Source organism: Accipiter gentilis, chromosome 16, assembly GCF_929443795.1.
Source record: "Accipiter gentilis chromosome 16, bAccGen1.1, whole genome shotgun sequence".
NCBI lineage: Eukaryota > Metazoa > Chordata > Aves > Accipitriformes > Accipitridae > Astur > Astur gentilis.
The window spans coordinates 15,518,638-15,543,325 of record NC_064895.1 but is presented as its reverse complement, the minus strand read 5'-3'; the positions used below and the strand labels follow the sequence as shown (position 1 = coordinate 15,543,325).

The following is a 24,688-nucleotide window of genomic DNA, read 5'->3' as shown; positions in this document are numbered from 1 at the left end:
AAGTAAAATTTTTAAAAAGCAAGCATTTATTATAAAATGACATGATTAAGTACAACGTTTGCTCATTTATCCTCAGAATTTACCAAAAAGCAATTCTGGACTCAAGTCTGCCAGAATGATATTAAATTCGTCAATAAAATTAGAACTCAGTTTGACAGATGTGTGATTTCTGACATTATGCTGAAAGCAATGTTAAAATCTTTACCATTTTTCGACACCTCATACTACAGAAAGGAAGCTGAAGAGGAAGAACACTGTCATTATGACATTTTTGCCCTGTTTGACATTTTGTCTCGCTCTGGTTTGAAATCATTATTGCATGTTATATGATACATTCACAAAAATTATTAGTAGGAGAGGCAATCCAGAACAATAAATCTATACAAAAAGGAATACAAATTACAAGTAGTAATTTTTTTTACCATAAGAATCTTAGGACAGCACAATGTCAATTATATATTACATAATGACAATTACATTCTCTCCCTCTCTATTGTACATATGTGTTGTACAATCCTAATGATTATGGGGTTTATATTTGTAATTATAGTGGTCAAAGAAAACAGCTATTAAGAATTACTTCTTTGTACCTGGAATTATTTTATACTTCTATAGTAAAAAATGGCCTAGAACTTCAGTGTCTTGGTTGAGAAAAGCAACCTCAGCAGTGTATTAAGTGACTTTCTTAGTAATTTCGAACATTTGAAATTTTTTTGTTTCCAAGAGCAAGCAAAAAGCAAATCAGATTTTAAAAATTAAGAGAAAAGGAGCCAAGAGAAAAACACAGAACATGATTATGCCACTGGATAAATCCATAATCTGCTTGTACTGGAGTGCACTGTGTGCACTTTGGGTCCACTGTGTCAAAAAAGACATAGTAGAACTTGAAAAGTTTCAAAGCAAGACAAGAAGGAAGACCAACAGGATTAACAAGCTTCGGGACTATCTAGTTGGCTGGGTTTCTCCAGAACAGAAAATAGGTGACTTAGAGGCATATGCTAGAAGTCTACAAAATCATGACTGGCACATCAAGGGTACATAAGGACAGATAATTCACTGTATCTTCAAGTATAAAAATTAGGACACTCATTTATATTACTTTTAATGCCATTATTTCAGTTGGTTGAAAGTGCCTCATATTTTTCAAAAAAGTGGGGCATTGCTCTCACATTTGAGTATTATCCATCGTACTTTGTCCCTGCAGCAGAGAACAATCTCTCATGATCAAGAAAGATTTAAAAGAACAGAGTTCATGTGACTAGATGAAAGAATGGAATAGCACTTTAAAAAGACAGCACGAACAGTACAAAATTGTATGTCTGAAACACTACAACTGGACGTATTGCACCGACTGACATGTTAGGAACAAGCTTTTATGTAACAGCAAAATTCTTGCCTTAAAGGGCTGACTCTTCCACATCTGCCAGCATCCATTTATCCTGTAATTTGTATAAGAGCAAAATTCTTTGCTTAAAGGGGTGGCTCTTTCACATTTGCCAGCATCCATTTTCCCTGTAATTATGCATCCAGTGTATTTTACACACACATATGATTTGTTCAATAGCGGTAAATATTTCGTATAAAAGACAGTCTTTTCCCTAGACATTTGATAAAGCCTCTTTCAGAAAGATCTATCTTAGCTTTATGGTATAATTTGCAAGCATGAGGAAGACGCATTCAGAAATGTTAGCACAAGGTCAGCAGGCAACAGCTTTAAACTTCTAATTCAAACTTTGAAAATTACAATCTTCTTTGATTCTGAGCAGGTCACTTCATCTGCCCACCACAGGGCACCTTGGTCCCACTACTTTGTCCCATATCTCTGATTTTGGGAGGCTTAAAATTTTCCTAATTTGTTATAACACATCTTAATACATTAATGTTATGATCTCAGCTTTTGTTTTCTAAAACTATATATATGTTTTTTCACTGTAAAATACACATAATTCTACTTAATTACTGAAAACATAGTGAAAATTTTTCTTGGAAATGCCTTGTATCCCAAAGTACTGCCTATTTTGTAAACACTGTAACATGGCTTTCAGGAAACAGCATGGCATTAGAACTTAACTTTTGAAGAATAAAGAAAAACATTATATTAAAAGTACCCAAACAGTAGCTCTATGACAGAATATGGGATGAACCATATATGAAGAATTCTAAAGAATTTACCCTATGTAGGGAAACTTCTCCATAAGTACTGAGGAATAATCATTGTAACTGTTGCTTGTCTACAAGCTAAGACTCAGGAACATTATCTCTGGCTAAAGAAGAGTATGAGTCAAGCTCACAAGGGAAGGGCCCAGAACACTTTCAGCTAGAAATACTACTTTTCTTCATTGTCTCCTGTGCCAAAAAATGTGAAGAAGAAAAGGGAGGAATAACTGGTTCAAATTGCAAACCATACCTCTACTAGAATTCTGTTGTCAAAGTCCTTCCTTTTCTTCTAACACTCTGACAGGTAACTTCTTTCAGTTCTTGACATTATGGACTTAGAAATAGTATATTATCTTTTCCTCATGATCTTCTGCATTCAATTAACTGTCCATATACTATATGAATAGCATCTTCCCTTTAAGGTGCTTATTCTTTACCAAACTAGAGCTTTATAAAACTTTTTACTTTATAAGCAATTCTGAAGCTTTGCTTCTTTCGAATAAATTCTGCTTATCACCTTAATTTCTTCAGACAACAGTGTCCTAGTATGCTATTAAGCTCTTTTTAAGCAATAGCTATATTCTAGTGAAGGATAAAATAAATCAGGTGGGTAGGCACTACCTGTACATACACACATATCAACACATACACACACATAGTGTTATGTGTCCTCAGGCTGAGGCTCAGTTACCAGTGCATAACGTGACACTTCTTTATACAGTAGTTTCCTTCATCAGTTGACATTGATTGCTCTACTTGCATGACCTCACAAGAATTTTGCACAAAAGGCAAAGACAAAATATGCCCTTTGTGCAGTAATACAACTTTTAGTTATTCCTATTAGTCACTTTTTCCTTATAAGTCACATTCAACAGTCCTTAGTGGTAGACTGCGTAGAAATCAGTTTATTGGAAGACCCATACAGATGAACCCCCTGTCATTAGCGCTACTCAATAAGGTAGGCACTCCCACTCATGTGAGGTTGCAGTTTCACAGCAACCCCATCCATTTATCAGCTACATCCAAACAGGGAATGTCATTCCTTTGCTATGTCTATATTGCTAAATAAAACCAGGCCGCAGGTCATTCTGTGGCATGCCCATGCTAGCTTTCTTTGATACATGTAGTGCCCTATATGCCTTTGTAGACATAACCATTATGTGTGGTTCGAGACAGAATTTTAATCAATGCCAGTGCTGTGTTGCAAGTCATCATAGTGATGCTTTCACAAAATGAACCTGAAGGGCTGCGAAAATGTTTTAGTGGGAAAAAGCCTGCTGGGACAGTATGTGAGGTCCATGCACATTGGGAACAGTCCCTGATGCATGCCATTCCCAGCTCAGGTACTCTCTGGAAGACTGTTAACTGCCACAGGCCAAAACGGTACCAGGAACCACTCTAATCAGAAGTTCCAGTGCTCTCACTCACCACAAGCCATTTTATTTGGCACTGCAGACTCTGCCTTCAAGTCCATGTGCCTCCTGGTCACAGTTTTCTCTTCTTCATCCTACACTCTTTGATTTCTTTTCTATTCACTGTCTTTTAAAAACTGTTCTCTCTAAATGCCCTTCCCGAAAGTGATAAACACACTCCACTTCCACTTACTTCTCCTCTCCAAGAAATGAAATATTCAGCAATGAAATAGCTAATACTGACACTTACACACCATTAGGCTTTAAAATTATCATTGTTATGAAAGATTAAGAAAGTTGCATTTTGAGACCGTGTTGCAGACCCAGAGGCGCTATTCTGGTTATATTGCAGCTGCACATATACCTGTGCAACTGTAAGAAGAGACATAATTTTCTTTACCTTTAAACTACATAGACTAAGCAAATACATAAGCAAGTTGAGTATCTGCCTTCCTCATATTAGTAAAGCTTCTACATCAACTCCTGATTTTCTGTGGGTGGATTGTCCAAACTGTGATTTAAGTTTTGTCTTCATTCCATGCCTTTGATTACGCGCAACACCATGGAGGGTGATGCACTGCTCAGGCCACTCAGCAGCAAATTTCTTCAGGCTATTCCCATTCTCCTTACAAACAGGTTCATGTTTTTCATGTGTATTCTTATTAGTTTGCTTATTTTAAACTGCTTTTACTTTACGTCTGTTACTCTGTCCCATCATTATGCAGTATCAATGAGAACTGACTGTACAATGCTAGCTCTTCATTTTTTGAGGCAAGTCAGACTAGACAGGTGATTCATCATACATTAAAAAGAATAAAAAGCTGTATGATGACAAAATGGCCTGAGAAATTTCTTTAATTAAACTACATTAAGCCTGCTTTTATGTTTTTCCTGGCATAGTAAGAGAGTTATTTTAATTTCATTTTAACTTAAAATTATTTCAAGCATCTAACCAGCTAAGTAATAACAAGCCTCATTTTAAAATATAGCAATTAAAGGTAAGAATCTCTTTTTTTGCAGGGGAGCTGATACAGGTTGCTGCAAAATGTCATCTGAACTTAGGCTGCAACTTCTCTGAGCATGAAACCTGTATTATCCAGCAGCATTTACTTTTCACTTCTTTTCAGATTACTCAAATTCCTGAGCACTCTCCCATGGTACGTAGCAGGGTTCCCATCTCACTCTTTCAGATAAATTTGTGACAGAATTTAAGATCTCAGACATCAATACATCTCTAGTTACCCACCATCAAAACTCTCTTCTGAAAGACTGTTAGAGCAAAAGCTTGCTAAACACCATAGGAGACCTTTTTTCAGAAATTACTGTAAAATTTAAGTTTAACAATTTAATCTAATTGCACCATATCATACACACCCATTTTTTTATATGTGACATAGTTCAGAAGTAAGATTTAAACCATTCTCTCAGGACAAAAACAAGCATATGCATAAGACAGTGCTATGGAGAAGCATGGGAAGCCAAACACAAAAAACAGAAGAGAAGAAATAATAAAAGCAACCCATTTCTTCATTTTAGATTTGTTGCATAATTTCAGTGGCTAGCTACTTCTTTTATTAGGAAAAATTGTGAATCATATAATCATAGAATAGTTTGGATTGGAAGGCACCTTTAAAGATCATCTAATCCAACCCCCTGCAATGAGCAGCGACATCTTCAACTAGATCAGGTTGCTCAGAGCCCCGTCCAACCTGGCCTTGAACACCTCCAGGGATGGGGCATCTACCACCTCTCTGGACAACCTGTTCCAATGTTTCACCACCTTCATTGTAAAAAATTTATTCCTTGTATCTAGTCTAAATGTACCCTCTTTTAGTTTGAAACCATTACCCCTTGTCCTATTGCAACAAGCTCTGCTGAAAAGTTTGTCCCCATCTTTCTTATAAGCCCCCTTTATATACTGAAAGGCCGCAATAAGGTCTCCCCAGAGCCTTCCCTTCTCCAGGCTGAACAACCCCAACTCTCTCAGCCTGTCCTCATAGGAGACGTGTTCCATCCCTCTGATCATTTTTGTGGCCTTCCTCTGGACCCACTCCAACAGGTCCCTGTCCTTCCTGTGCTGAGGACCCCAGAGCTGAAGGCAGGACTGCAGGTGGGGTCTCACCAGAGCGGAGCAGAGGGGCAGAATCCCCTCCCTCGACCTGCTGGCCACGCTGCTTTTGATGCAGCCCAGGATACAGTTGGCTCTCTGGGCTGCGAGCGCACATTGCCACGTCATGGCCAGCTGGATCACCCACCAGTACCTCCAAGGGCTGCTCTCAATCCCTTCATCCCCCAGTCTGTATTGATACCGGAGGTTGCCCCGAACCATGTGCAGGACCTTGCACTTGGCCTTGTTGAACCTCATGAGGTTCACGTGGGCCCAGTTCTTGAGCTTGTCCAGGTCCCTCTGGATGACATCCCATCCCTCAGGTGTGTCAACCGCACCACTCAGCTTGGTGTCATCTGCAAACCTGCTGAGGGTGCACTCGATCCCACTGTCCCCGTCATTGATGAAGATATTGAACAGTAGTGGTCCCAATACAGATCCCTGAAGGACACCACTTGTCACTGATCTCCATCTGGACATTGAGCCATTGACCACTATCCTTTGGATATGACCATCCAACCAATTCCTCATCCACCAAACAGTCCACCCATCAAATCTGTATCTCTCCAATTTAGAGAGAAGGACATTGTGGGGACCCTGTCAGAGCCCTTAGTAAGTATTTCTAGTACAATTTCTTATCTTTCATTACATTCTGTAAACCTCAAAGGTGGTCTGGAAATCTTTATGACAGAAATTACATTTTTCTCATTTCCTTGACTTCTGTCTTCTTATTGTTACCTGTAAATTATGCATTCGTGACACAACAGAATATGCCTTCAGCTGGCAAGCAGCATTGACCTGTTCATTAGCTAAATCTGTTATCTAAGCCACTGCTGAAATATGACACCTGAAGACATGTATCACTTCTGAAAAAAATTTAAATTCATCTATTTAGCCATAGGATCAGCATTTAACATAGGATCAGGATCTCACTTCTGTAAACACTCCCTTTTTATGTGGAGTTTGTCCTTCACTCATTGGAAATGTTCTCTTGTGTAAAGTTAGGGACAGAGATGTTTGCAAAATCAGGATGCAACTATGACAAGAAAAAATGCAGGTGTATTAAGAAAAATGACAAAATATTATAGGAGGTGCAATACTTTGTTCTCCATCTTTTTCTAAAAGTAATCATATTATATATTATAAAACATATTAACTATAGAATACGCATGCTGCAGCATTAGTATTCAAGATCCATACTCTGAAAGTGAAAAGCATTTACTTTGGACTCTCAGTGTAGCAATGAAAATGAATATAACCCTCTAGCTTCTCTGGGGTCAATCAGGCACGCTAGCAAATCTGCAGCTCTTCAACTTCTTTACTAGATGAGGAAATAGGAAGGTAAGTAATAGTGAGTCATCTAGCAGCCCAAAATATCAGTTTTCAAGTGTAATATCCGTCCAAATAAATAACAATTATCCCAGCACATCTGTTACTTGTTATTAAGTTTAGTGTAGCAAGTGTTACTATTATACATGTTCTTCTAGTTAAAGTTAACTTGTACATTTATATCAAAGTTTTCCCTTCAGTCCTAGATTACAATGAAATGAAATACAGTAGAGAAACACATTCTTCTTAAACAGTTTAATTTCAGACTTTTGAAAACATATTGCACTTACATTTTTAGCTCCATTTAGAGATGTCACACAACTATGTACTGACAAATCCCAGCTCCAATTTCCTGCTTTTAAGAAAGTGTCACTGATTCGACCACGTTTGTTTTATTTTTGATATTTACATTACCATTTGCCTTAAGTATCTTATATTAAATTCATATAGTTTTCTTATGACAATAATGCAATTATATATATTGATGTTGCCTAATTTATTAGTAAAGATTTCAAGCATAGTCTAATTAATAACATACTCTAAGCAAAATGTGCACAGCAATGAATCCTAAAAGCTAATCCTAAAAATATTTATCAAATATTCATAGAGACTGATCCACAACCAGAAATTCTACTTAGCCCTCAATCCTGCAAAGAATGTATTTTACATTGTGTCTACTTAGTTCAAGAATGACAGCACTATTGCATAATGACACAGGCACTATCACTGCTTCTAAATCAACAAAAAACCCCAGAGTTAGATTCACAGGAATCACAAGCACAGGCTCATTTCTACTCTGACTTCTCTTTTGCTACCTATTTTAGGCTTATGACCTCTCACATGGCTGGGGCCCCAGACTATTACCCTGGTTGTTCACCACTAAAACTTCCAATATCTCTTTGCAAAATTGGGGATTTAAAGAGCTCTGATCTCTAAAAAGAAATTCAACAACAAGGAGCAAGCAATATTTTTTGCTTTTGCACATGGGCAATATTAGAAAATACTCATAATAAACTTCATGTCTCGTAACTTTTTCAGAATAGATTTTTTTATTGCATTTAGCACAAAGAAACAGCTAGCAGTGGTTATTCCTTCACCACTGTACAAAAAGGGTGAATAGGCAATACAGGAGCTGAACTATATTGGGTACAGGCTTTGTTTTGATATTGTAACTTATTTGTTGATGAGGAAAGCAATGCATCTTGAAAATTATGGCATAACTCTTCCAGACATCAAAGTCAATGTTTTAAGCATGAATTGCATCAAATATCAGCTCTTTTTTTTACTTTAAAAATACCTCATTACATGCAACCCATGAATAAAAAACCCACAACCTTATTTGCAAGTGTTGAAGGAAGGTGGGGTTTTTGTTTCTTTTTCTCAGAACAGTTCTCCATGCTATGTCAAAGCAGGCAGAAAAGGAATTCTTTAGAATAAGGTCTCATTACAGATACATTATGAAAAAACATTATAATTGATTCTTCAATGTGCAGTGTATAATTTACAGGCTTGACTAATCTGCATTTTTAGAAACTAACAGATTGTTTTACTGGTTATTGCAAATGTTATTGATCCGCTTTCTTGCTGAATTAATAGTACTAGCATAGGACAACTCGCTTTCTCAGCTTTCCCAGTGTTTTCCTGAAAAGAGGCCCATTACATGGCAGGGGGCAAAGGACAGGCCTAGATAACACTGTTTAGACATTTCTTTGATGTCCACAGGCATCATCCTCGACAAGTGACCACTAGAGACAAAAGAGCACTCTTAGGCTGCTGGAAATCCCAGCCATTCTTCTCACTACCTTTTGATATCCCAAGGCTTCTATACCCTGACCTCTGCACTCTGACATCCTTATTTGAAGGATGGTCAGCCATGTCAAAAATTCTTTCCAAATTTAGCCAATAAACTAAGGATTTCTTTTTGCTTTTCATAATTGCTTTGTGTCCTAATGTACCAGTGGGAACACTAAGAAGATTTTACAAAAAGAACAGAAGGAAAAGTGTCAATGAGAAAAAACTTTCAATTTTCTGGTTTTGAAACCTTTCTCAAACATCTAATTTTTTTCACAAACCACTCTATCTAAAGCTTATTGATGATGCTGTATTGTGCACAAGTAGCCACAGTATTTCTACCCAGTCAGTGTCATACAGAATTCCACTTTTAACGTGCAGATGTTGCCTGCTAATGTAATTTCCCTCAATAAATGTACGCATTTTAAATGGTGTGTATGCTGTAGTTTAAGGACTGATACCAATTTCTGTATGTTCATATTTTAAAAAGAAATGTAATTTTAATGTTTCTCAAAACACTTTCCTCCCTACACATGGTGTGATTGATAATTGGATCATTTTCCCATTGTCTTTCAGAACATTTAGAGAAAACATTTTCCACAAAACTATCAGAGATGACCATGGGCACTTTTAATCAAGCAGTTTCATTTTCCCCCTTTCTGAGGGATTAAAATTGAACAAAATGGTCAAATAGAAATAATACACATCTAGCCAAGACACTGGGAGTCCCCTAACATCATTAACAACACAATACATTCCCTACAGCTTTTAAACAACATTTTCTGCACAAGCTCAGCCAGGCAAACGCCTAGACAAACACCCTTCTCCCTTTCATTATTATGGGAAGTCCTTCTGAAAACCCACTCTAGGTATGTAAACAAAATCACATATGTAAGTAATAACTCTAACAAGACAAACTTACTGACGATCAATAAGTATGTACAAATTTGTAGTTCAGCCAAAGTAGTGTCTATATTCGGTCTCCTGTACTTTGACAATCACTTTTGTAACACACCACTAAAATATAGTCCTGCCGTGAAGTTCTATTGCTGGGAATTAGGACAAAGTCTGGTCCAATATTTGATGGATTTCACAGTACACACTCTTCTAAACTAACTTTAATTTTAAAAAACTATGGCTAAGTGGTAAACTGTTTTGCATTGATTTTTTTTTCAAACTGGTATTGGTACAATTTTTTGCTATACTGACAATATTCCTCCTAATTTATAAGTCAATGACATACCAAGTGATAATGCAACAGATAAAGAAAGCATACATGCCAACATTTTAAAAATAAAACTATTCATAATTTATAATGAAAACATGGGGATTTATAATGCTTTAAGCCAATTCTAAATCACCTATTATTATCTACTTAGCTCAACCAATGTTTATTTACTTTAATGTAGATGTCTATCGGAAAAGAGTGAAACTGAATTCACAAAAGGAATGGCGTGTGATTAGAATGACCCAGAATCTTGCCATCTTTAGAAACCCTCTCCTCCTCCATATTAATTTACTACCATAAAAAATAAGGCATTTCCCAGCAAAATGTATAAAAGAGAGAAAAAAGAGGGAGTGTGTTAAGTCTTAGAAATCAAAACATTCTCAGACAAAATGCTGAGGTTAGCCATACAAGAGCTGTTAGAACTGATCTTACTGGTTTTGGTGGGTTTTGAACTAAACCAGACCCTGAGCATTTTTGCGTAGTGATTACTCTTGTTATTTTAAAAATAAATTGCACATCTTTAGACAGAACAGGGGACTTGACTCTGAATCAGCACAGAGCCCTCAGAGCAGCTCCAGCATGAAGGTAAAACAGATAAAGTTAAACCGGGGTAAAAAAAGGTCTACTGACCCACAAGTCTGTGAATATTTTCATTTAGCTGAATACTGACCATAGATAACAGAAACAACATCCAAACAGGCAACATATATATGAACCTAAGGTCATATCTATATAGCAACGTGAAAAGACTAAAAAATCAGTGGTGTAAGTTCAATGCACATAAGGCCATTGACAAATCTTCCAGTTCTGGCAGTGTCCACTGAAAAGATTACAATCACTTTTATAGAGGCTCATTATTACTCTGATGTTAGAAATTATTGCCCTGACAGTTTTACCCACATCATTGCTCCTATGAGCAATCCCTGACCCTCTTTAGTAAAAAAAGTTAAAACTGTTAAAATAATAGACCTTCACCACACCCATTCATTTCAAGCAAAACAGATTGGGAGCCATGCACAGGAGCAGCTCAGCTGGCAGAGTCACCTGTGATAACCTCTGACAGAAGTGCAATAATGAGGTACTAGGGGAAGTAACCTTCTTAGTCAGCACAGTGGCAGTCAAAAGATGTGTGAATAAAGCCTTAGTAGATCACACTAGATTTTCATGTGCATGCTTTTATACATGGCCCTGACTGTAGGCAAATTCTATGGCTGCAGTTACACTTAATTCTGATGTAGGTAGAAGATACAAGATTGAATATTCCTTTGCAGTTCTGCTATTTGTCAGACTATTCTTTCTCCATTGTGTCAAATTCATTAGGAGTTGCCAGACTTTCATCACATGACCTAACAAACACAACTGTGTAAGCAGTTTCTAATTGGTATATCAAAAGATGCACCTTAAAAAGAAAAACATATTTCATCCTGGATCCACAGAAGCACACAACGGAAAAAACAAACACCAGGGAAGCTGAACTGGGATATTGCATCACATTACACACAGGGTAAGAGACCTACTTAAATAGTATTAGAAAATTGTGTGGGATTAAAAAAGTCATAAGTAATTGTGTCATCCATTTTGCCTAGTGGGAGCAGTTTTTGAAATAAATTAGCTCCAGAACAATGCTTAAGTTTTGCCTTAGAGGGAAATCGTTGAATTACTGTAAAAAAGATCCCAACTGAACATCATCACTGGGCTGCAACCTGGGAATGAACTGAGAAGCCAGGTCACCTGCCCCCCTTGGCTGTACTCTTTTTCATACCAACTGATACTCCCAGTTGTATCCCTCAGCTGCCTTTGGCTTCCTCTTGTGCATATGAAATGCTAGCTGCATAACAGAAAGAAAAGAACTAAAATAAGTATCAGAATGTGTCAGGAAACTTCACTGCATAAAAGAAAACAAGACACACAATAAAAGACATATACTAGCATCTATAGAAGACTGCACACAGTCACTGCCTGAGATTTTACAGATGTTAATATTTTAATTAATGTGAAATTGAATAAGGTAAAATGACCTTTTGAGATTGTAGGGATCCTTTAAGGCAAAGTAATAATGAAATGCTAAAAATGCATAGGTATAATGAAGCATTTACATTTTCAGGGGTTATAAAGTCATTATCTAGCTTTTTAATAAGCACATTTTTTTTACAAAATATTGCAGTGTTAAATTTAGTAGAAGACCTGCATTATAGCTGGAGAATACTATCATTTTCTATTCATTTTAACTACTCAGCCAAACTGAGTAGTAAACATGTAAAAAACATGTACCTATTTTGTTACATACAGTACATGGAATCATTGCCTTCCCCACATGGGAAGGCAGCCCATTAGGTAGATATGGTATCCATACAAGAAGCATCCATATGGATAGTGATGTTATGGCTTGATTACTCAGATGGATGGGAGCACAAAATTAATCACATGAAGCAATATTCTAGATCATACAAAACATACATGAATTAAGCTATAAAGATATATGGCAGGAGCATAACAGAAAAAAGAATGACCAGTTGTGGAGCCAAAGATAGGTCCATTAAAGACTAGCAGGTCCATTAACCAAAGAGCCTCATTAACATAACTATCTGAACTGGTATGAATAAGACCAGTTTTTGCATCAGCAAACCCACTGCCTGTTTAATAATCCCAAGGAAAAGAGAGCTGACTACTTCCCTTCTATTCTGTCACCAGTGCTAAGTACATCTTCCCAGAAAACAGCAACACTGCCTGTTTTCGTAGTTGTTCCTCCTATTATTTTTCTGAACAGGAGCCCTTTTTTCTTTTTGTATTAAACCTCCATATGTGACTGTTAAATTGGAAGATGTAGGATTGTCAGTGTAAAGATTGCTTGTAGACAAGTACATGAAATTAATAGCTTGCCTTTCAAAAATCCCCACTTTCCCAGCCCACAAGAATTGTATCACAAAACATACTTATGTATTATAGTATACAGAGCTTTTTAAAAAAACAGAAAAGAAGGTTTGATGGAAGAGGAAGGAAATGGCAGAAGAATCAAAGAAATGTAGAGCAGAAGGTTGGAAACACAGTTTGTAAGACAGAGACTGTGGTGATGTTTTGGTGCAAAGTAACCTACAGTCTCTTACTTCTTTATTAAAACCTCACAGACAAAAGCTTTTAGTCATGGGTAACTATGACAGAGCAGCTGATCAAGCATGCAGCTGAGCCATGGTAACTTACACATATATCCATAATACATGTTGTCTTTTTTAGGCTGTAAACTCTTGTTTATGCATGTACGTTTCAAGTTGGGGTCATGTGAACTTTAGCGGCAATATTGGTACCAATGTTCATCAGTGGGCTAGCGTAGGCAAATGGAAGATACTCTAAAAATGAAAGTTGTTATAGTTTCACTCATCATGTTTTTACTAATTTTATTGCTGGTTTAGGCATGGAGAAAAAAGGCTGGTTGCTTTTTCTAAGTTACAATACTATGAAATTTACAGCTGACTGTTCAAAGGCAGTCAAGATACAGTAACATTACAGGACAACTTATATTTCATATAGAAAAAAAATCTCACTATCATTTTGAGGACAAACTTCTCAAAGGCAAGAACAACAAGATGAGGGCTCAACAAGTTATAGTAAATGGGGTTCCATCAGACTGGTGGCCAGTCACCAGTGGGGTTTCCCGGGGCTCAACTTTAGGGCCAGTGCTCTTTAATGTTTTTATAAATGATCTGGATGCCGGAATCAAACATACATTAAGTTTGCCAACGATACTAAACTAGGAGGAGCTGTGGACTTCCTCCAGGGTCAAGAGGCCTTACAGAGAGATCTGGATAGACTAGAGAGCTGGGCAATCACCAACCGTATGAAATTTAACAAAAGCAAGTGCCAGATTCTGCACCTGCAACAAGGCAATTCTAGTTATACATACAAATTGGGAGATGAGAAGATGGAGAACATCCTTGTGGAAAGAGATCTGGGAGTTTGGGTTGATGGCAAGTTGAATACGAGTCAACAGCGTGCCCTGGCAGCCAAAAGGGCCAACCGTATCCTGGGGTGCATCAAGCACAGCATAGCTGGCTGGACGAGGGAGGTGATTGTCCTACCCTACACTGCACTGGTGCAGCCCCACCTCAAGTACTGTGTGCCGTTTTGGGAGCCTCAATATAAGGACATCAAACTGTCAGAATGTGTCCAGAGGAGGGTGACCAAGGTGGTGAAAGGTCTCGAGGGCAAGACTTACAAGGAGCAGCTGAGGTCACTTGGTTTGTTCAGCTTAGAGTAGAAAAGGCTGAGGAGTGACCTCATGGCAGTCTACAACTTCCTCAAGTGGGGCAGTGGAGGGGCAGGCATCAATCTCCTCTCTCTGGTGACCAGCCATAGGACACAAGGAAATGAAGCTGTATCAGGGGAAGTTCGGACTGGACATGAGGAAAACGTTTTTCACTGAGAGGGTTGTCAGTCACTGGAACAGGCTCCCCAGGGAAGTGGTTATGGTACCAAGACTGTCAGAGTTCAAGGAGGGTCTGGACAACGCTCTTAGTCATATGGTTTAGTTTTAAGTAGTCCTGCAAGGAGCAGGGAGTCGGACTCAATGGTCCTTATAGGTCCCTTCCAACTTGAGATATTCTATGATTCTATGATTTTAGTACATAGCTTCTTCCATGTATCTGGATTTCCTCCAAAGAGATCCACAAGCAAGAAAGTGTACAGTATGATGGCTCTCACACAAGTATTACATAAAAAGAAATGGACTTTCAAAGCGCCTGATACCATCTTCTCCTGACATCACGGACAAATGTCTGGGAATCTGCCACTGTAACCCGAACCTACCACATATGGCTGCAGAGCAACACCCAATATTTATTGATGAATTCTGAGGCCTGGTACCAAAACTGAGTAAAAGTCAGAAGGATCTAACCAGTATTTCAGAGCTCAGCTGTTCAAAGCTGTCAGCAACTGTGCATTGCCATGCTTCTGACCTGGAGCAACAGTATACAGCATCCTTCTTAGTGGTAAGAATTAAAACAGAAGATTTACCAATATCAAACTCCACAATATAATCTTCCTTGGTGATTTTATGACTCGTGCCTTAGGATGTAAGGAGATTGACCTTTCTACCCTGAAAGCCAGAGACTTACAATTTCTTTTTTTCAGTCTGAGCAAGACCTAGACAAACATCGCTAGACAAAAGTAAATTTTCAACTAATTCAAAATTAACTTTCTAAACAATCCTTTAAATGGCAAGAGAAAATACATTCCAATACACTCAGATTATATAAGAGACAGTAAATTCCACAGTAATCCATCAACAATATTAAAACTATAGTAAGTTCTCCTTGTGGAGCTGCACCCTTGTTTTACATTGTAGAAGCCTATTTGCCCCTAGAGAATGGACTGCAGTATCAGAAGACCAGAGCTTTCCAAACAGCATCTCTCTGATTCTACACCCAGATTTGCTTCACAGAATTTAAGACTTTTCCAGGTCTTTGTAAGCTCTTCTAAATACAGAATGTGCACTGTACATTGCTTTTTGTTCAGCCACCCTTTTGCATGAGTAGGCCTGGTCGAAATCTCGTGACCCTCACCATGCTGGGCCATGTATCACACACATGGGATTGGACTAATGCCACTGCCTAGGAAATATTCCTTCTAAACGGTCTTTCAGGTGGGCAACCCACTGTGAGGCAGTGTACTACAGTACATCAACAACATTTCTCTCCTGCTTTTCCAGCATTAGGTGAGCTTCAAAGCAGGAGATATATTATAATGCTGTGCTGTAAGTCTGTAAGATGCTTGTATGATAGCTGGGGGGCTGGATATTGGGTCAAACATTTGTCTCATGCTGAGAAGACAAGAATTGGCTTATCTCCTCTCTTTTAAGGCTCTCTTCCTTCAAGGCACTTCTGAGCAGCAGAGACATAATTACCACTGATGAGAACGCTATGCTTTTCTTTACACAAAAGATGACAAATGACAAAAAATGTGGGAATATAGCAGAACAAGGGGGAAAATAAATAAGTGTACAGCAACATATACATTAGACAGAAGATTTTTAATAGAATAAAAGTATAAAACTGAAAACTACTCATCAAAGTCAGATACATTCTAGCAAGTCTGAACTGGCTGGCATCTAGATGCATTTCCTCCTCAAATGGGAGTGACAAGTGACTTTTTCACAGATGGCAGGAATGATTGAGGCCAATTTACATCTGTATGTCTATGCATATCTCCACAGCATATTCAGGCATGGGTTTCAAAAAATGAGGGCCCAAACCATTTATAGTTCCATCTATACAAAAATGCCATTGAGATCTGGATCCCTCACTTAACTAGAGCATCCTTTCCATTGCAATCATGTAAAAGTCACAAATGTTTTCATTAAATACAAATGCATTTACATAATAAATCAACCATTTCATTACCTCTGGGGTGAAAATAATGAAAACAGCTGTCAAATTAGGATGAAAGAATCTTTACAACTTTACAGCAACTTCCAAAGCATTCTCGTGTTCAAAAATATTTTCAGTACTGTTATTACAAATAACATACTGAATTATGACACCAGTGACATCTACGGTTTTATCCACCACTCTATGTGTATTTGACCACTTTGTGTATAGGGTATTAATTTGCTACTTTAAGCTGTAGTTCATAAGAAACTGGGAAAGTACAGAGATTTTGAAAACATGTGAAAAAGTGGTTCCAAATCAGAAAAGACTATACTTTCCTTTTTTAACATAGTAAACTTCTAGTTGATAGAAGCAAAACCAGTGCTTTTAAACCTGCCTATACACCCATTCAAGTCCTCTTGCAGTTGATACTTATACCCTGTAGGTGAGGACTTGTATGATGAAATCATCACAGAATTGCAGTCATAATCATTAGAAACTAGCTTATCATTTCAAAACACTGTATAATGACACTAGAACTTCACAGGACAGGATCAGATTACTTTTATTTTAAATAAATGTTTACCCTTGGAAAAGGGATAAGAAACACTGGAAATAAAAATTTTCCATCCAAAAGACAAAATCTATGTATTTTCTCCCTTTCATAAAAACAGATGACCTAGCCCCGCACTTTCCTACTATGAAGCTCTAAAAACTAAGACAACTAGGTTAAAAACAAGGATACATTTTGCAGGCAACCATTTAAAACAACATGAAAAGTGTTAAAAGACTCAATAAGCTAAGTATCAGGATGAACTCTCATACCTATAAGTACATCTGGGATGGCAATTCTTTGTCAGTACTGCCTATTTTTATGACTGTGATGTTAATATACTTTCTACAAATAATTTTTCATTTCTATCTACTGCATAGATACATTAAATATGCCTCCAACATCATTACAGATTGCTTTTAGTACATAAAGTACTGCTGTGCTGTTTAGTTAGAAAAAGAATATTTTCTTCATATAACACTCAATCAGTATTTTAAAGCTTTTTTTTCTAAGACATACAATGTCTAAATGGCAATTTTCTTCTATTGTTTCTTCAGAAATACACTACTGGCTATGTTACTTCTTAGACTTCCTTTATTCCTCACATAAACATTCAAGCATGAAAGGCAACACATGGATAATGGCAAATGAAGGCAAACTGAAAATCAAACCAAGGTTCTTCAGAATCCTTAGGTGTAATTATAAAGGAACAGCTACAAATGTCTAAAAAATGAGTGTGACATATTTAAATTTCCTTAGTAAATTACAGTATCTCCTGCCACAGTCTGTATAAGAGAAGTTTTGAAGAGTTAGTCAGATTTGCAGACTGACTGAATCATTAACCAGAGTCTAAGTGGGGAAAAAAGCAAAGAATTTTCAGCTGTAGTTAAAAGATGCAATGCTTTCCCTGCGCATGTGTGTAACACATGAATGCAGTCATGTTTTTGTGTAAGTAGGGATGTTTGTTTGTAGATTTTGGTTGTTATTAGTTACACTAGCCTTTTATGCCGCTTCATGTAGCTTTTATTCACATGAAATAAACCCACAGTTGTGCCTGATCTCAGCTAAAAGTAAATGCTTTATTTTGTATGAGGGTGAAAAAAGGAGTGACAGATCACTTATCATTCACTGTGCAGACTTTGTATTCATTAGAAAAGCCACAATCAATAAGAACCAAAGGCAATTTTTCCCTAAAGATAATTATGCCCAGCATCCCTATAGTGTTTAGGAGTCTGACAGGCTTTTATTTATTAACAAGAATCACCTTTGAAAGTTTACAACATCCTAATCCAAATTTTGCCTTACATGACGTGTGCTGCAAAATGCTCCTGTTTTATTTTGTTATACAAAACTATACTGTTTTTCTCATGGTTACTTTTACATTGTATAAGCTGCATTAAGTTTCAAATGCAGAAAAACTGCAAATGTCAAACTGACTTTGCCACTTTTTACATTTTATAGAGCAATCTCTTCATGGGTTTGGGGCCAGGTGTTTTTTCAAAAGACAAACTATGGAAGCCATTAGTTTCATATACAGAATATGTTCTTTTAGGTTAACAAGAAAAACATAATTCAAAACATTGTTTTTAATTTGCTATTTCACATTAGAAAATGCTTTCCTTAACTTTGTGCATATTATGTGTAGTAGTATTATTAAGGTTATAAAATCTCATCTAAGAGATTCTAAGCTATAGTATCCAAAGGCTGACTTCCTTAACGCAGTTTTTAAATAGAGACACAAATAGACAATAGATCTGAAACCTAAATTAGAAGACAATTTCTGCAAAACTATGTATTCACAATACCAAGGAATACAGGCATTTTTAACACAAAAGAAATGAAGCATTGCTTCAAAAACATTGTGCCTAACAGATACTCACAAAGCAAAAACGATCACGGCATAAGTGAAATTCCACCCCTAAATCATTCAGTTCTGCGCTTGTGCTTATAAGATCTTCTGTCAGGAGCTAATCTCACGTGACAGGCCTGATCCAAAGCCATTTGAAGTCAATGGAATGTCTCTTCCTGACTTCAGGGAGCTTTGCATCCACCCCTTATAAACTTCAAGAACAATACAGTTCATAGAAGGTTGTTTTAAGAGAACAATAGCTAACTATTGTCTAAATAGAAAAGAATGTTAGCTTCAAATGAAATTTACCTGCAGTAGTAGATGTGTTAGGTTTGTTTTGTTATTGTTTTTTTACACACATAACACAGTTAAACATTTCCAAAGTAAGAACATTCCATTTCTTTAGCAGAAGCCACAGAAAATCAAAACTGTAGTAAAAAAAAAAAAAAAAAAATTAGGCAATTTTTTATGTAATAGGTTTTATTTTTTCTAAAGAAACAAAAGATCCCATTTAAGGCCTCAATTAATTTGAGGTTTTCTTCAACAGATGTACATTAAGGACAGGACTGAACAAGAGGTTTCAAAAATTTATCAGGCATTCCTGAAGTTAGCAAACCAAAAGACAGATTAAAAAAATAAAACTAGTTGCGTAAGCACGGGGGTAGGCTGACAGGAAAAGAAATTGGTTTGGTTTTTTCTTTTTTTAATAACAACCCTGATTCTCTACTGACTGAAGTCAATTTCAAAGGTAGAGCTGACAACCAGCACACCAGGTAAGGTGACCAAAGTCAGACTGTTATTTATAGTTTGAAAATAATAACAGAACTGTAAACCCTGAAATAGCAATTAACATCATTGTAAAAGCTGGTGAAAGCAAGTCCCATTGCTGTGATGTGGCTCGTCTCTCTTTTATAGAAAAATGGGGCAATGATGAAGTAGACCAGTACAGGACCCAATGCTGATCCCATGTACACTTGTACCAGTAAATTTACACTGATGAAAAATCAAATCAAAATCAGGTCCACTATCTCCAAGTTCCCCAAGGCAGCAAAGAATGGTGGTTCTAACTTTCTCACTCACACACCAAATCAACTCACTACAGCTATTTTAGTTACCTAGCGTGGAGATGAAAACACAGAAACTTCCAATTAAGCACAAATATTCCAGAATGTCCACCTTTGGAGACTGATTCTATGTTTCATAGTGAAAAAAAAACCTCTTATGAATAAGACATACAAGCCACTGTTAAAATTTCTTTGTAGCTGGTTCAACATGTTTAAAAACAAACACTGACATTACTGCCATTATTAGTTAATAATTTTCAGAAGGGTCTATGAGGTGTTAGATCAAAACCAAGGTAGCTCATACCTCAAAAAGCAAAGTAAATGAGATAAAGCACAAGGAAAAAGCAAGCGTCAATTTCTCCAGTGTATAGATGCTATACTTTCTATCTCCTTCATCTAAGCTTCCAGTATCCACAACTAAAAATAAACAATTTACTTTATAAATACACCTAATCAAATTGCTGATTTTTTAGGCCAAGTGGATGAATCAAACATAATTACAAATTTCATTTCAGGCCAGTACAAAATTACGTTGTTTTTTTCTAAATGAAATGAAACAGTATTTCTCAGGTCAAACAGAGCACTTTGGTTTGGTATCACGAATATTTCCTTACAATAATTGCCAAACAGCCCACTTTGCTTGACTAAAAAAAAAACCAAACCAAAACATTTCATTTGGGTGTTTTGCCTTTTTTTCTCCTCTTTGCTATTAAATTCATTTCTGAACTGAAACACTGTCCTAAAATGAAAAATCAAATTGTCATGTAAAAAAGTCAAAACAATATCCAGACTTCAGCTTTGCTTTTCATTTATATTTTTTTCTTCTGACATGCGCAAATTAATGAATTGTTTTGTTCACTGCAGAACTACATTTTGAGTAAATAAACCATTAATATATTTTGTTAAGCCTTTTTTAGCCATGTATTTCAGGTATCAGAGCATTTGCTTTCATAGTTCTACCCTATTCTCTCCTCTTTCTATACAGGCAGTTGGGACACAAACTCCTCTCACTGCTGAATATTGCTTGCTGGTATCCTGATCCCCTCGGACCTGATCTGCTCCCCTTTTACTCCGTTCTTGTTGCTTGCTGCTGCTGCTGCTAACACTTCGTTAGCCTTCAGGGGACCTGGGCTTCCAGTTACCCCCCTGCCGCACTGAGCATTCCCAGGTGCCGATAATCTTTTCTCTGCATTGTTGCTGCCGCTTCTCCTCATTTTGGCAGATGCTACAGCTCTGCAAGTTGCAAGGATCTTACCTCTGAGACCCTCTTTGTTGCTCTGTCTGCGACCACGCTGGAAGCAGGGAGTGATGGATATTAGGGAAGCATGAGCCTCCCCTCGCTGTTTAGCAGCGTGGTCTGCAAGGAAAGATAGAGATGCTGCTCTCTCCTCCTCCCCCCTCGCTGCCCCAGCTTCCTCCTCCCTCTTCCTTGCTCCCTCCTTCGCATCCACAAACTCTAGTTCTGCCTGTGCTCCAACACAATACGCTACCTCTCAGCACCAGCTACCTAAGGTCAAGAATACACCCCCCTCACCCTCCCCCCCGCCTTTTCCTCTCCAGCCTCATGCATCCTCACCCCTGCCTCCCACTGAATATGGTATCTTCCCAACTAGACGTGCCTTATTTGGCTCTAGGGTCTGAAGCGCAGACAGTTTCAGCCGCCCTGGGAGAACGAGTTATAAAACAGAAGATGCACAGGGAAGACCAGGGGTACGAAGGGAAAGTGGAAGTCTTCTGGAGGAACTGGAAACTTTGGGGGTTCATCTGTGTGTGAAAGAAATCCAGTCACGGTAGCCAAAGCCTGCCACTTGGAGATAAGTTTAAAAGATCGATACAGATTAAAGAAAAGTGCCCTGGATAGCTAGTTATCTCCCAAATCCAGTTTACCTATTGTTTATACTCCTTGTTTCTCGATCCTTATCCTCAATAGCTTTTTTTAAAGAAGCTTCTAAACTTTTCCCCTGCAAAACCAGACTTAAATACCTGTGCAATCTGATGATGCAATAGTGAATGAAAGTGAACAAGTAACCAGTGGTATTTTTTAAGATTATGAGCTATGAAATATTCAACTTTAAGATCATGGAAAACACAGGCACACGTCCTCTGGCTTTTCAGCTTGAATAATAAATGTGTTCAAGTGGTCTTTTTTCACTTTCAGCAGTTATGATGACTAGAAGCACCTTCAGGTGACCAGTATGCAGCTTCCAAAAATCACATATAATTACAACTAGCCAACATGTTCTTCTTAAGGACCTAATTTTAGAAACGCGATAAACCAGTCTTTTTAAAGTGTTTACGTTTGTTACAGAGACTGTGGAGAGAGGTCGGTGATGCTGAGGACTTCTAAAAGATCTTGTCTGCTTAAGGTTAAACACTTAAGTGGACAGGATCTCCCTCTGGAGGCCTTGAGAGGCACCTGACTCTCTCCAGTGATGTATGAAGATGTATTAGGCATTTACTTCATGAGGTCTCTTTTACTGACTGCTTAAAATTAAGCAGCAAGTTAGCTACTACAAGGCCAAGGTCGGACACAATGATGGTGTAGTAATTACAAGTTATCTTAAAACTTTAGATATCCTAGCCCATGTTTCTTCATTGTTGGTGGCCTCATACGGCATCTAGGAGGCATGACACATCTAAGGTCAGCAGAAGGTGGTCCACAGGGCAGAGAAACAACTGCTCACATTTCCTGGATCATCTCACAAATAAAAGAAAGATACCTTGTAAGAAGACTCTTTGAGCACAACAGCAATATCCGCCATATCAAAACAATCTATTGATCAATCTTTGTAAAACTCTTGATCAATTTGAAAAGAATCAGAACATAGTCTTTATCTTCATTCAGTGCTGGGACAAGCTCAGTAACTAGTGCAAACAACACAGATTTGATCCAGCTTGAGAATGATAACCTAAATGAATGAAATGAAATGAAGGAACTAGTCTATTTACTCTGACATGATAATCTCAATCATTTTGCCCAGAAAGGAAGACTTAAGAAAAAATTATAATCCAGACTCGCTAAATCTCATATGCTCAGCATGTGTTTCAATCAAGCAGCTTCTTCCACCTTCTCCTCTGCAGCAAGACCTATATCACAGCACAGTGATCCTCCACTCCCTCTTGAAGGCACAGCAAGTGTGGCTCTTGGCAAATTGTTTAAACTTAACCAAATGCATCTGACGCTTACATTCAATATTCAGAAATGAGCTACAGTGTTGTGCTGCAGCAAAAGGGTGTACTGCCTATTTTCATGCTCAGAGGACTTGCACCTCAGTGTGTCTCACGTAATTTAAAAAAACAAATTAATCTCATGTCCCCAAACCAGTGCAGAGCTTCTTCAAAAATCAAGGCAAAGTAAAGACCTGAATGTCTGGATAACTTCTGACAATTAGCCAGACTGCCATCATCAAGACTTTCCTTCCCGAGTTGTGGGCTGCAATATGCTTTTTAAGAACTAGAGCCATCTTGCCCTATGTACGGAAATACTTCCTGCCAACCTTCAGTATACACACTACTTTCCAATAGCGTTTACCAACCCAAAAGGACAATAGTACCGCTCCTAAGTTGTAGCAGAAAGTTACTCAGAACTTTGTGTGTGCAACAAAGTTTTCAGACCAGAAACACTCCTTACCATCATTACAGCAACAAACTCCAGATAAGTATGAGTAATCACCTCCAAACTGATGCTGTTCATGTTGCAGTTGATAAGAGGACTAAGTCAGAGCTCATAATTTGAATGAGTTTTTATTTTAACAATCGGTAAACTTTAAAAATAAAAAAGGTAAAAAAAAGGAAAGGAGGGAGAATCAGATTTCTCATCTATTTTGGTGCTAAAAGATCTCTGTAATATCAGCTAGATGCTTTTTCTAGAATGCTCTGGAGATGTCACATGTCAGCACAACTTCTGAAGGTCAGAACTTCTTCCTGATGGTCAACAAAGGAAGCTTTAGAATGGACAGGTCATTTGGAAGTAACATATCGCCAGGACCAGAGTTTTTTTACCCAAATACGAAGCTGCTGAACTACTAGCTGTAAGGTAAGACATGCATAGCTTAAATCAACTTCAGCACCAGAAGAGTGATCTATATGAGTGGGACACCAATGACTGACTGATGGACTGTCTTTCAGCATACTTGCCAGTCATCTGGAGAAGGAGGTGAACACTGCTGTGATAAAGCTTGATACATTGTACAGCGCAGAACAGTGAAATGACAGAAAATTATTCAGGATACCCAAATATAGACTGTGAAATGCTGCAGGCATATCTCATAGTAGTGGATGATTGAAAAGGCAGGTTAAATTCAGTACTAATACATGAAAAACAATGGATGTGCAATAAAAGATCTGCCCTGTAGCTCTAGCAAGCCATAGTGGCAGTCAGGGCAGGAAGAAGTCAGAGGCAAGATGCTGACAGTATAGAATCATGGAATCATTTAAGTTGGAAAAGACCTTCAAGATCATCGACTCCAACCATCAACCATGCCCACTAAACCATGTTCTGAAGTGCCTTGTCTATGCACTTTTTGAATACCTCCAGGGATGGTGACTCAACCACTTCCCTGGGCAGCCTTTTCCAATACCTGACAACCCTTCCAGTAAAGAAATTTTTCCTAATATCCAACTAAACATCCCCTGCCGCAACTTGAGGCCATTTCCTCTCATCCTATCTCCAGCCACCTGACAGAAGAGACCAGCACTCACCTCACTACAATCCCCCTTCAGGCAGTTGTAGAGAGCGATAAGGTCTCCCCTCAGCCTCCTTTTCTCCAGACTGAACAGCCCCAGCTCCCTCAGCTGTTCCTCATAAGACTTGTGCTCCAGGCCCCTCACCGACTTGGT

At 37.9% G+C, this 24,688-nt stretch overlaps 1 protein-coding gene across 2 annotated transcripts in view; it reads right to left on the bottom strand.

Annotated features, from left to right (window-relative positions):
- The window catches only part of GREB1 (growth regulating estrogen receptor binding 1), a 114,667-nt gene that overhangs the window by 80,444 nt on the left and 9,535 nt on the right, over positions 1-24,688 (bottom strand). Inside the window, exon 1 of one of the 2 annotated variants that reach the window (XM_049819126.1) lies at positions 21,105-21,201. The exons of the other annotated variant lie outside the window; for it this stretch is intronic. The gene's annotated coding sequence lies outside the window, so the exon portion shown is untranslated. Of the gene's footprint in view, positions 1-21,104; positions 21,202-24,688 lie in introns of those variants that run through there. 2 annotated transcript variants of the gene reach the window in all.